Source organism: Nannospalax galili, unplaced genomic scaffold (assembly GCF_000622305.1).
Source record: "Nannospalax galili isolate Female #2095 unplaced genomic scaffold, S.galili_v1.0 scaffold285, whole genome shotgun sequence".
NCBI classification, from domain to species: Eukaryota; Metazoa; Chordata; class Mammalia; order Rodentia; family Spalacidae; genus Nannospalax; species Nannospalax galili.
The window spans coordinates 354,633-367,316 of record NW_008355157.1 but is presented as its reverse complement, the minus strand read 5'-3'; the positions used below and the strand labels follow the sequence as shown (position 1 = coordinate 367,316).

Sequence of the window (12,684 nt, the reverse complement as noted above, 5' to 3'; positions counted from 1 at the left end):
GTTCCAGGTGATCCAACGTCCTCTTCTGACCTCTGTGGACATTGCATGACATGGATGCACCTACCTACAAGCAGGCAATACATTCATACACATAAAATAAAAAATAAATAAAATACTGGAAATTACTTACAAATAACAGTAGAATGTGTGAAAAATTTGATCACAATGATAAACACTATATTCAGGAGGTGTTACTTCTTGGAAGAGAGTTAAAGGAATAAAGGAAGAAAACAACATTTCTGATACATGAATAACATGTTATTTTTATAACAAATGAGAGGAATAAGTATGAAAACAGCATTCACTGGTCTGGGTGTTGAGAACAGGGCCCAGGAAGCAGGAACAAACAGCACCAAGCCGACACAGCTCAGCATCTTCAGCAGGGCCCAGGACCAAAGAAAGGAGCAAACTCCTGAAGGGGTTATTGAGATTGCAGCTCCTCCCTGTCATTTTCTAGCCACAGAAAGTGCTGTTAGATGGTTAAGATGCATGGAAAGCACTCTCATTTTGACTTGAGGCAAGCACCCTCTGGAATAACTGGCAATCTGTTTGGGTAGAACTGAATTAGGATTGGACCCAGCCCAGCTCTATTGTAACCCAAACACAGGCAAGCTGAGCCCTGAGGGGACAGAACAATACTCTCTGAGCTCCGAGAGGACAGAGCTGTCCAAAACACCACACTTTCTTTTTTTACTTTTATTTTTATCTTTTAAAAATATTTTATTATTTTTATTTTTTTAACGTGTATGCGTGTATTGCTTACATGTAGGCAAGTACACCCGTGTCAAGCAACACCCGCAGAGGACAGAAGAGGCTGTCAGATCCCCTAGAACTGGAGTTAAGGACAGCTGTTAGCTGCCATGTGGGTGCTGGGATTCAAACCCGGGTCTTCTGCAAGAACAGCTAGTATTCTTAACCACTGAGCCATCTCTCCAGCCCCCAAAACACCACACTTTCAAGACAGTGCTACATTTTAAAAAAACTCTGGGAGGGCTAGAGAGAAGGTGCAGTTCAGCTCACGACCCAAACGCTCAGGAATAGAGCTAAGAGCACATAGTCTGGAGCCATTAGGAAGTTGAAATCTTGAGGTGGGGGTGTAGCTGAAATGGAGAGCTGTTATAGCACAAGGTCCCTGGTTCCATCCCCAGTACCACCAAAAAGGGGGAGACTAGGGGAGAAAAGATACACAAAAGTTCAAACCTCATCCTTGCCAAGTTTAGCATAGTGCTCCTAAGGCAAGTTACCTGAACTTGTGAGGCCTAGGTTGCCTCATAAATCCTTGAGGGGATTTGTGGGATTGTGACATAATTATCAACATCGCTTAAAATTTCAGTCAATCTGACTTAGGAATTTTAAATTTTTATTTTTTAATTTTTATTTTATGTGTACAAGTATTTTGCCTGCATGTTAAGTGCACCATGTGCATGCATGCAATCCCCACAGAGGTCAGAAGGAGCCTCAAATCCCCTGGAACTGGAGTTATGGATGGGGCTGGAGAGAAGTTATGTGTGGGTGCCTGTGCAAGAGCAGCCACTACTCTTAATTACTGAGACATCTCTCTAGTCCCTGACTGGAAATCTTTTTAAAAATATGTTTTACACTTCTTTTCCTCTCCAAACCAAGTCAAGGGAGCGTAATTTAGCCTTCTCTTGATGACAAGGTCACAGTTTCCAGCAAAGCATCCATTATCACACTGCACTGCTGGTTCCAGAGGTGAAAGGTGTACCAAGCATTCCCAGCAAACAAATGCCCCAAGGTTCTTCCACTAGGACTGGCTTTCCGGGGGTGCTTCGGTCTTAGCCAACTCTCAATGCCAACACATTGCCCTGTGGTCCTTTTCCCTTTCCAGTCTGGCTTCTTTACCCTCCATCACTTGCTGCTGTGTATCTGCAGTGGACTCAGAAATAAGATGACACAGGTTATGGGTAGATGTTAAATGGTCTGAGGAGGCTGGTGTGAATTTCATAGGCATCTCAACCCCTGATTGATGCAGATATAGACTGTCCGGGTGGCTGCTGAGCAGCTGGGAGTAGAGTGCTGTCATGGAATATTATGGGATATATATTCAAAGCTATAAACAAACCCTGCTGCCCTGTTCTGGCCCAATTTGCATGGTGGTGACCTCTACTGCAGGCCTAGGAAGATGGGTCCCAGTGACTCCTAGTTCCCTTACACTTTGCAGGATGCAAGAATACAAGGCTACCTGCCACACTGTCATGGGGGGGATTAACTTAGAATCTTATACCCCAATCACTTTCACACAATAGATCATTTGTAAACCAGGCACGGCAGCTCACATCTGTAATTCCAGGAGATGGAAGCTAAGGTAGGAAGATTGTGAATTCAAGGTCAGCCTGGAATACAGAGTAAGACCCTATCTCAAAGAAACACAAACAAAAATGAACATTTGTAAAGAGCATGAAAATTTCTTCAGTTCCTAAGTTTATCACACAGTAGCATGTTGCTTATTTGACAAGAATTTATTGTACAACAGGCACTGGGAATGTAGCAATGATCTGAAGAGACAGAGACTGCCAAAGTACTAGTTCCCTTTCCCTTCAATAAATATTTGTCATCTGTTGCTCAAGAGTCTCTGGTTTGGGACCGGAGAGATGGTTCAACAGTTAAGAGCACTGACTGCTCTTGCAGAGGACCCAAGTTTGATTCCTAGCACCCACATGGTGGCCATCAAACCATCCGTATCTCCAGTTCCAGGGGATTTGATGCCCTCTTCTAACCTTCATGGGCACTGCATGACATGGATACACTTACATACATGTAGGCAATACACTCAAACACATAAAACTAAAATAATAAACATTTTTTTTTTAAAGTCTCTGGCCAGACCTGGTGGCACATGCCATTAATCCCAGCACTCGGGAGGCAGAGGCCAGCCTGGTCTACATAGTGAGTTCCAGGCCAGCTGGGGCTACAGGTAGACCCTGTCTCAATAAGACCAAAAAAAAAAAAAGTCTCTGGTTTACACACACGTGCACACACACAAACACAAAGTCTTCACAGCTTTAGGAGTAAAGGTTATAAGCTTTAAAAGAAGTTTGTGGTGCATACCTATAATCCCAGTGTTTGGGAGAGGCTGAGTTCAAAGCCTAGAATACACAGACAGTTTCCAGGCCAGCTTGGCTATATTGCAACATCTTGTCTCAAAAAAAAAAAAAAGTGTGGGGGGAAAGGGGGCTGGAGAGATGGCTCTGCAATTAAGAGCACTGGTTGCTCTGGTAGAGGACCCAGGTCCAAATCCCAGCACCCACATGATAGCAAACCAGGGACCTGATACCCTCTTCTGGCCTTTAAGGGTATTACATGCACAAAGTACACTTACATACATGTAGGCAAAACACTCATATATACAAAAATACATTTAAAAAATTTTTTTAAATAGTTGAAAGAAGATGGAGTTGTAACTGAGTTGGCAGGGTGCCTAGCATGAATGAAGCCTAGGATTCAATCCCCAGCACTCCATAGAACAGTTATGGTTATACACGCCTATAATTGTAGGTAGAAGGAGGCTGAAGCTCAAGGTCATCAGCTACATCTGGCATTCCAGGTTAGCCTGGGATACATGAGAGTCTGTCTAGAGAGAGAGAGAGAGAGTTCTTAAGAAGTCCCAGTACCTGTAAAGGTAGCACAGGATAACCTCTTGGGGTTTTGTCACCATAGTAAAACAAAAACAGATCTCAGGCCAGTAAGATGGCACAGTGGGTAAAGACACCTATCACCAAGTCTGATGACCTAAGTTCAATCCCTGGGATCCACATGGTGGAAGGGGAGAAATAACTCCCACAAGCTGTCCTCTGAACACACACACACCCCAAATGTGATTTAAGGAAAATAAACACAGATCTCATTCTTCTTACATCCCTGTCTCCAATCTTAACTCAAGCAATACTCAGAAAAATCCCCAGGGTCCTCACTGTGTTTGTCAAAAAGCTGCATGCACCTTCTAGAATCCTATTCCATTTCTATGTTCAGCTCCTGAGTCTGCTCAGCATGAAATGAGCCCTCCCCCGTCCTTGAGCTTAAATTTAAGCATCCTCTCCCAAACTCAGCCAACAGAGCTGTCAAAGTTCTGGTCCCATTTAGTTTGCATTCATTCCCAGCTGGCAACAGTCTATCCAGTCTAACCTCCATCCCTGCTTTCCTCCCCAATGCTGAAGAGATGAGACCACCAAGCCCAAGTTCTCAGATGGAGCCCCAGCAGCAGCCCATCATGCCCTTACTATATGAGAATGAAGATGACTGAACTCCATTCCTTCTCTCAAAGAGCTTCTAATTCAAAAGAAGCCAGGAGGGCTGAGTGTGGTAACACACCTGGAACCCCAGCACCGGGGAGGCAGAAGCAGGAAGATCACTCCAACCTTGAGACCAAAATGGTTTACCTAAGAGTTCTAGGCCAGCTAGAGCTACATAGTGAGGCCCTATTTCAAAGGGGGAAGAAAAAAAGAAGTCAACAAAACCCAGATCTGGTTAGCAAAGCAGCCTGGGTCCCCAGACAGCTGGTATGCAAGAAGCAGCCAGTGTCTCCAGTCTGGCCTCCTGATGATCACAGGTTGGCCCAATGTTCTTCCTCCTGACTTTAGGACACCCAAAGTCACAAACATGGTTAGGGCTATGCAGGGCCCCCTTTCCAACTTCCTCTGAGGCCTGATTATATCTGGGTTTACATCAACTGACAGTTTCCAAAAGTTCCTTCATCACAAGGAGGGCCTAGCTGCTCTGCCTGTGCAAGTGCGTGCCTGCAGCAGCCATGGGGGAGTGGTCTGGCTGGTGACCACTTCCCTGGGCCTGGCCCTCCATAGCCCATCCTTCACTTCCTGAGCCAGGGCAGGGCCCCCAGGAAACCGCTGCCCACAAACTTTGACAACAGCATTTTAGATTACACCCCTTAGAGGAGGCTGGTGGTTCCAGAAGAGAGGGGAAGAGACTCATCAGATGAGTTGGGTGGAGACAGATTGGATCTGCTCAGGCCTGACCCTGAGCTCTTACAGTGCCTATCATTTCCATAGGCCAGCCAGATGCAATTCTGAGAGTCAGGAAGGTGTTTTTGAGCTCAGGAAAAGGGGGCCAGCCTAGACAGCACAGAAAGACTCTAATCTCAAAAATTAATTCTGGGCCCTCAAGAAGGCTCAGTGGGTAAAAGCACTTGCTACCAAGTCTGACAACATGTGTTTGATCCCTAGTTCCCACAGAATAGGAAAACACTGGCTCCCACAAATTGTCCTCTAACCTCCATGCGCACGCTGTGACATGCACACATGTACACATGTGTGTGAACATGTGCAAATAAATAATACAAAAAAAATTTTAACTGATTCTGGTTCTTGGTGACCCCTTATCAAAAATCTTTGAAGGGTGCCTCAGAGCCTCTATCAGAACCTTCTTGTCACCTTTGCAGACTCTCCTGGAACAGCCACCACCCACCATGTACTCCTTTCCCTTTCTACCCTGACCCCTTGTTCTTGACACCCCCAGCATAACTTACACACTGAGCCAAAGACGGAAGAGGCGTGGACAGACTTCACAGCTGTGAAGCCATGTGAAGAGGCCAGGGACAAAGGTGTGATTCATCCACTGGCTAGAAGTAGGGGGAAATCCAGAGCAAGGCAGGTCAAGCCTGCCCTAAGTCACCCTATCTATCTGAGGGGCAAGGGCCAGCACACATCTGGGAGTCCTGCATCCTCAACCAGAAGCAATCTAGGGCAGGATAGAAAGGCTCACCAGTAGAAGGACTCACTCAGATTTTCTATTTTCCTTCCCTTCAAATTCCCTGCTCCTACCCAACACGTAAAATGAAAAGCTTTTCATCCAGAGTCCTAGCATTGGCAGAAATACACCCTGCTACTTCTGCAGAATTTGGTCGGAGAAATAATTTATTGCATAACTCTACAGGGCTTGCTAAGCATGGCTGGCAGACACATTATCTCATTGTTCATTCTCATAGTGCTACATGTGATGAACATGATGACTAACTCCACTTTACAGGTGAGAAACAGAAGCTCAAAGGAGTCTAGCTACAAGTCAAAAGATTGGCTGCAAAGCTAGGACGCTGTCAAGCAAAGATTTGAATACAGGCCTGTCCAGCTCCAGACCCTGCTCCGAAATGCCACATCGGGATGTTGAACTGGGTTTGAAGAACTCAAGAAAAATATCTCTCAGGGCATGATGGCACATACCTTTAATCCCAGCATTTGGGAGGCAGAGGTAGACAGATCTCTGTGGGTTTGAGGCCAGCCTGGTCTACATAGTGAGTTCCAGGCCAGCTGGGGCTACAGGGAGACCCCATCTCAAAAAGACCAAAAAGAAAAAATAAGACCGAAAAAAAAAGAAAGAAAGAAAGAAAAAAAAGTATCTTCTCTGTCTGGTCAGCTCAAGAGTCCCTTCATTAGGGAAACTTTCCTTGCTACCCCATCCAAATTACTTACATGCCCTCTATTTCAATTATCTATCTTGTTTCCTGTCAGCTTCCCCTACTAGAAGTCAGCTCCACCAGGTCAATGACTGCTAAAAACCATACTTTCTTCACTACTTTGTCCCCAATGGTCAGTATTCATACACAGTATATGCTAAATAAATAACTGTGTAATGATTAATACATAAAATAGAACTAAGAGACATGAATGTAGGAAGAAGGGAGAGCTGAGAAAAGACAGTGAGGGAATCTGTCTGGTCAGGAGAGGGTTGGAGGTCCTAAGAGGTTTGCCAGGGCCCCTGGGGACTCTAGAAGTGCCTTTCTGCTGGCCGTAGTAATGTCTAGCTGCCAGAGGTCCAGCCTGAGGGCTTCTAAAAGCTGGGAGGGAAGGTAATGAGCAGGGCGGGCTATAGCCCTGAAACAAAGGCCTGTGAACATGCAGCTGGCCAGAGAGGTGGGCCAGGGCAATGGCCAGGGCCAGAGGGGCAGCCTGGGATGGCTGAAGTCAGCTCTCAGTGCAGCTGCAAAGGCGGCACCTCCTATCGCCATAGTCCCCTCCACCCCCAATACAACAGAGTATCTTCACAATTAACCCTCCAGGGCCAGGGCCAGTCATGGCTTGTGACAACCTCCCAGCTTAAGACCAGAGCCTGTACAAGGTTGTGAGAGTGGAGTGGGAGTGATGGGGCAGGTTTTCCATCTGGAAGCCAGACCCCTGCCCCCTCCAAGACTGGTCATCTTTCAGTCCATGGCCTTTGGCCCATTCTGGTGTAAACACTGTGACCCTGAGATAGCAGTGGGTTCGGTAAGGTCAGTGTTTACTCTGGAGCTAAGATATTACAAGCCAGAAACTGCCACTGTCGGCTCCTGGTGTCCACCATCTCCTGTGGTACACACGGGACATATCCAGTAAATGCTTAGGGGCGCCTTGCAACACTGCACATCTTTTCTAAGTTTATAGAGCACTTCTCACACTGTCAGCTTTTTTTGATCCTTACCATGACCACTATAAAGAAAAACAAGCACTTTGTATGGAAACTGAGTCAGAAAAGACAAATGAATTGGGAAGAAGGGGTGTCAGGATCTAGCCAGGGGCAAGTCATGTTGAAAAAGGCCAGGATTAGACTAAGTAAGTCTGGCCTCTATTTGGCCAACAGAGATTTAGGCTAAAATCATTTCACCTCCCTGGGTTCTGTTGTCTTTATTTGTTAAATGGAGCAGGCTCATCTGAGTAGCCTTCCAGTCTCAGACACTATCAATCTTTGTTGCAGTAGGGACCAAGGCTAAACCTCAGGCAAAAACCCACAGCTATACTCTCAGTCAGGGGTTTTGCAATTCTCCTTCCAATAAAAGGCAATAGAAAAGTCCCCAAAGCAGCTCTAAAACAGACCACTCCCTTAGCAGCCCAGCCTTGACCGTGGGGGAGGTGGTGAAGGGGGCTTCATTCTCAGTTCCCAGCACAATCCTGTGGAGTCCAGGAAGGGAGGCACAGCAGAGGCAGCAGGCATGTTAATTCCAGGTATCCAAATGTGAGATGAAGTCAGCCAGTCAACGGTGAGCCCAGAACCACAAATGAGGAATAACAGAATAGTTCACCTTCTGATGTTTAGTCCCTAGATTTTCTTTTGGAGACCGCTGGGCTTCCGTGGCCCTGGAGTCCACTCCCAGTCTAGCAAAAGTGGGACTGGAAAGGAACTTTCCAGAAGTCCAGGCACAGTAGAGAGCCTCTTCTCCCTCTCTGGACTGCCATTACACTCCCAGCTAATTATTTCTTGAGCAAGGACCATGTGATTGCAATGCATGCAGAGGCACGGTTAGGGTTCCCTGTAAGGTGCTGTATACTGTGGCTTCTGGAGACCCTCAGAGTACCCGAATAGCCCAGCCCCTACGTCTACCAAGGGTTTATTGGGTGACTTTGAGAATGAAACTCTTACCCAACCTTTAGCGCCTCCCCCGCAAAGCCGCATCTCTCCACCCTCCAACCAGTACATTTTTTGTTCCGTTTTTTCTTTGTTTTCAAAGGTAGCTCCAGAAAAAAAAAAGTGGCTACCTAAACATCTTGAACGTCTCTAGAGTGGACGCTCTAACCTGGAATGGGGTGCAAATAACCAAACCAGTGGAAAGGGTGGGAGGACGAGGCAGTTGGGGGCAGCCAGAGAAGGATTCTAGGTTTTCAGCTCCTTCCACACTCGGTTTCTGGCACTCACTCTGGACAGGCAGCTGAGGTTCCCAAGACCTAGCACCGTGTGGCACCAACCCGGAACAGGCTGAATGCCTGCGTGTTTCTGGGTTCTCTGGGCCAGAGGCTCCAGTCGTTCCCCAGAGGGCCCGCAGTCCCCAGGCAAGGACCAGCTCCCCGGGGCGCCAGTGCCCGCGAGGGGAGAGGGTGGCGCAGCCTCCAGGGCTTCCCGGATTTCAAACTGAGCGTCTCCGAAGCCACCGCCAGTATTCGCTCCCTTGGTTTCCGGGGTGGAGACAAAAAAGTGTCTCCCCTCACACCCTTCCCGCGCTCTAACCATCCGCTGGGTGGGTCCAGCGCAGCCGGGGGCCCTTCCTCGGTAGCCCAGGACCTCATCCCACCGAGGGCTAGCTGGACTGGTCCCCCAGCGCGACTCTAGGCAGTGCGACTTCGACACAGAGCAAGGGGAGAGGGGTGACACGGGGGACACTCACCGAGCGATGGCCGTCCCGCCGGCTCCCGACGTGCACGGTGCGCGGAGCTGCCCAGGTGGCGGCGCGACTCGGGCGCCGAGTTTGAAAGTCGCTCTCGGAAGGGGCCGGGGGTGCCGGCTGCTCCCGCCCTCCGCCAGCCGCTCCGCCGTCCTTGCCGCCCCCCGCTGCGATGCGGGACCCCGGGGACCCCTCGTCCACGCGCGACTCCCCCAGCGCCTGGCAGGAAGTCTCGGCCAGCGGAGCCCGAGCTGCGGCGGGAGGGACAGAGCGGGAGGGGCGGACCAGGAATGTTCCCAGTGGGTGGAGACTGGCGCTAAAGGCTGGGATCCTGCAATCGGAGGCTCTGCGGGGGCCCGGGGAACCTTCCCGGCCCTGCGAACTGCTAGCAGTGCGCAGGGGCCGGGGCTGGAGGCTGCGGCCGCGTGGCTAATGATTAACGCCCGCGGTGTGTGTCGCCTCCGGTGCAGCTAGAGCTCTAAGGCTCCGAGACGCATACGGTGGGGTAAACCTGCCGCTATCACGCCGAGACGGCAGCCACATCATCCCAACTGTGTTGACTGGGGGAACCCAGGATTAGCCACTGCTTGATGGTCCTGGTGGTCCTGGTCCTATCCGAACAGATCGGCTCTGCCGCTGAGTCAGAAAGGCACGTCAGGAATTCTTCACCGAAACTAGGTCTCAGTGACCCTTTGCAGTTGTAAAATCCTACCTTCTGAGAAGCCAGACGGGAAAGCAATAAAGCTCATAACTTGGGGCGGGAGCGGGGCGGACTGAGAGTGGGAAAGACAAGACCGAGGGACCTGTGTGTGATCTTCAACGCAGGGAAGGGCGAGCACTGGAAAACGGGAAGGAGTGAGGGTGGGTCAGGAATGTTAAATATAGACGAGCTGGGTTTTGAACCAGAGCTTAAATCAATCTCACCCAAGGAGGCCAGAAGAAGGTATTGGATCCCCTGGAATTACAGATGCTTATTAGTTGCCATGTGGGTGCTGAGAACCAAACCCAGCTTCTCTGTAAGAGCAGCCAGTGCTCTGGGACACACCTCATCCCAACCCCTGCCAACCTCTCTCTCTCTCTCTCTCTCTCTCTCTCTCTCTCTCTCTCTCTCTCGTTTGTGTTGAAATAGGATTTCAGTGTCCTTGAAGTTACGTTACCTTCACGTCTCCAGTCCTGGGTTTACAGGCGTGCACCACCACGCCTGGTTTATTGCCGTTGTTTTGTTTATTTTTTAACGCATTTTGAGACAGGGCCACCTTTTGTTGCCCAGGCTAGCCTCGAAGTCGAGATGACCCTCCTGCTTCAACCTCCAAAGTGCTGGAACAGAAATGGAACACTGGCGTCAGTACCGCTGGTGTAGACCAGTGTGAATGGCTAACAAAATCCCCCTCCACCACTACACTCAAAAAGCAAAAGTGCTGCTGCTCCAGGGAAAAGCAGGCTCCTGGTGATTTATGGGGAGGGGCGGAGAGCAAGAGGAAATGGCTTTCAGGTGACTTTGAAACAGGATCCTGGGCGAGGGTAGAGAGAAGTCTACCCGGCGTCCTTGCTTCTGACTGCGGCATTCCTTAGGAGGGAGGGTGTGTTCTAGGCCTGTAGAGTCGCTGGCTTGCAGGCTGCACAGGTGTGAGCTGAGAGGGCAAAAGGGGGCGAGGGAGATAAAACTTCCGCCCCAGGAGCATGGAAAAGTGAGAAACCCCAGTATTTCCGGCCTTCTCCTTTCCTGGGCCTCTGCTTTCTTCTCTGATATGTATCTTTCCAGTCTTTTCCTACTTACCTCAAACTCCAGCTTCCAAAGAATTCCCTTGATTTAAACCACTTGTTTAAGGCACCGCTCATGCCTGAGCCAGGGAAGGGTAAAAAAAAACAAAACAATGCTGATGACAGTAAGCAGCCATCATTTAGCCACTGCTTACAAAGCATGCTTCACTTTATAAACACGGAAAGGTAGGAGTACCCTTACTCCCATTTTGCAGAAAGAATACTGAGGCTCTGAGGGTAGAGCAGCTTGGCCAAGGTCACATATCAGCCAAAGCACAGTATGACAGCCTGATGGGTCCAACACTGGAGTGTTTACTGTGTTACCCATTACTCTAACAACTTTACAAGAACAATTGCTGTTACAGAAGGAGAAACTGAGGAAATGACATAAGAGCTGATGGGTGGTAAACCTGAGAGAACGGAGAGAGAACTCTACTTTTTAAAAAATATTTTATTTATTACTTTTATTTTATGTGTATGTGTGTATCACCTGCATGCATGGAAGTGCACCCGTGTTGTGTAATGCCTGCGGAGGTCAGAAGAGGGCATCAGAGCCCCTAGAACTGGAATTATGGACAGTTGTTAGCTGCCATGTGGGTGCTGGGATCTGAACCCCAGTCTTCTCTGCAAAAAGAGCCTGTGCTCTTAACTGCTTAGCAAGCCATCTCTCCAGACCTTACATTATTTCTAATTGTTTTAATTTATATGCCTATTTCCTGAAAAGATTGCAATCTCAGTATGGAAAACTCATGGAGGAAGCATATATAGCTATGCTGAAGCCAGATGAAACAGCCCAGGGCTTATGAGGAATCCTAGTTTAACACCTCAGAGAAGAAGAGTAGATGTCGAGGGTAGGGTCTCAAGCTGCAACCCCTTTACAGCTTTGAGGCTCTACCTTCCTATCAACCCTTGCTTCAGCAGCCTCACCCTGCTCTTAAATCATTTATTATTATAATAATACCTTGAGTCTCAGTAATGCCTTTAATCTAAGATCTCAAAGTCTACTAACAAATACAAATTAATTCAACCCCACAGCACCTCACTGGGATGGGGGAATGGAGGTGTTCTCCCTATTTTATGGGTGAGAAAATCAAAACAACTGGGAGTCAAGATGACTCACCAGGGAAATCAGTGCAGGGTTTCTCTCGCCTCATCCCCTCCTCCTTCCTGACCCTTGCTGCCAACACTTGCATGAAAATTTGAAATCCCAGAGACAAAGGCCATTGAGTTTTCACAATAAAGGACATCTCCAAACTGTCATTTCAGCTGCTCTATTGTGGTAGACCTCAGCAGAGGGAAGGGATGTAAACACAGAGAAGATCCCCAGGGGCTCTGTTCCCTGGCTCTGAAGAGCTGTGGCTTGCTGCAATAGAGGAATACCTCACCAAACATGGAAGAAATACTCTTCAAAGAGGACCCACAAAACTCTACCACACCCTGAAATCTCAGTGCCTGCCCTGTGAGTTCAAGTCGGATTTTGGTAAGATTTCTTCAAAGTGTGATAGACTGCTTGCTAAGCTTGTACAAGGCCCATGAGTTTGGTCCTCCAGCCCCACAGAAAACAAAGAACAAAAAGTGAGTCACATACAACAAAAGAAAAAGGAAAAAACCCCCAAAACTAGACCACATCAAACTTCTACGTAGTAAAGAACATCAAAAAAGCACAGGTGAACTGTTAGCCTTGGCTGGCGCCAGCCCTCAAAACCCCATGCAGAATTTCAGTCTGGACTATAAAGTGAAACCATGTCTCAAAAAAGAATGAAAATGGAAAAATAACCCAAAGAATGGGGGAAACTTTTTGCAAATGATATATCTGATAAGGGACT

The 12,684-nt window shown here is 48.2% G+C and overlaps 1 protein-coding gene across 5 annotated transcripts in view; it reads right to left on the bottom strand.

The window, feature by feature from the left end:
* The window catches only part of Plekhg3 (pleckstrin homology and RhoGEF domain containing G3), a 45,448-nt gene extending 36,110 nt beyond the window's left edge, over nucleotides 1–9,338 (bottom strand). For 4 of the 5 annotated variants that reach the window (XM_017802932.2, XM_017802934.2, XM_017802936.2 and 1 more), the window contains exon 1: nucleotides 9,101–9,337. The gene's annotated coding sequence lies outside the window, so the exon portion shown is untranslated. Of the gene's footprint in view, nucleotides 1–9,100 lie in introns of all 5 variants that reach the window. The other variant, XM_017802935.2, reaches the window with a different exon arrangement.
* Nucleotides 9,339–12,684: the final 3,346 nt, after the last annotated feature.